Here is a 1,177-nt window from a genome sequence, read left to right as displayed (position 1 = left end):
ACACACACATATTTATAAAAATTATAATTTTTTGGTATCTAAGAGATACCACCATGGTTGAAATAGCAGTCAAACTTTGACTGTATGAACATTTAATGTGGTTTTAGAGTCAAAGTTTGACTGCTATTTCAAGCATGGTGGTATCTCTTAGATACCTTAAATTATAATTTTTATAATAATTATTACCTCTGAGGTTTTTATTCCCATGCTGGCCACCTGATAAGATTGGAATTTTTAAATATCGATCTTATCCCTATTTATATAAATTTATATATATACATATACCTATTTATATAAATATATATATATACATATACAAGTAGATATATGTATACATATAGCAATGTGTGTGTGTGTATATATATATATATATATATATATATATATATATATATATATATATATATGTGGAAGGTGGCTGTGTGGTAAGTACCTTGCCTACGCACCACATGGTTCTGAGTTGATTCCCACTGCATGGAACCTTGGGCAAGTATCTTTTATTAGAGCCTCAGATCGACGAAAGCCTTGCAACTTGAATGAAGCCCGTCGTATACATATATATATATATCATTTAACGTCCGCTTTCCATGCTAGTGCGTGTCTGTCTTCCCCACTATTGCTTGACAACCGATGTTGGTGTGCTTACAGCCCCGTAAATTGGTGGTTTGGCAAATGTGACCAATAGAATAAGTACTAGGCTTACAAAGAATAAGACCTGTCGTTGATTTGTTCAAAAGGCGGTGCTCCAGCATAGCTACAGTGAAATGCAGGAAACAAATAAAAGAATATATATGTCATATACGTTATATATGATATATATATGCTATTTGTGATATATGTATATATATGTTATTTGTGATATATGTATATATATGTGCTATATACAATATAAATACGTAAATATATATATATATATATATGTATGTATGTATGTATGTGTGTGTATATATAAAATATATTTATAAGACATATATATAACATATGTATGTATATATATGACATATATATCATATAATACATAACATATATTATATATAATATATAACATATAAATTATATACAATAGATAATATATATATGTATTTTATATAACATATCTATATATATATGACATATAACATATATGATATATAACATATATATGATATATAACATATGTATATATTATATATACATA

Source organism: Octopus bimaculoides, chromosome 2, assembly GCF_001194135.2.
Source record: "Octopus bimaculoides isolate UCB-OBI-ISO-001 chromosome 2, ASM119413v2, whole genome shotgun sequence".
Lineage (NCBI taxonomy): Eukaryota > Metazoa > Mollusca > Cephalopoda > Octopoda > Octopodidae > Octopus > Octopus bimaculoides.
Note: the sequence above shows the minus strand (reverse complement) of the source record.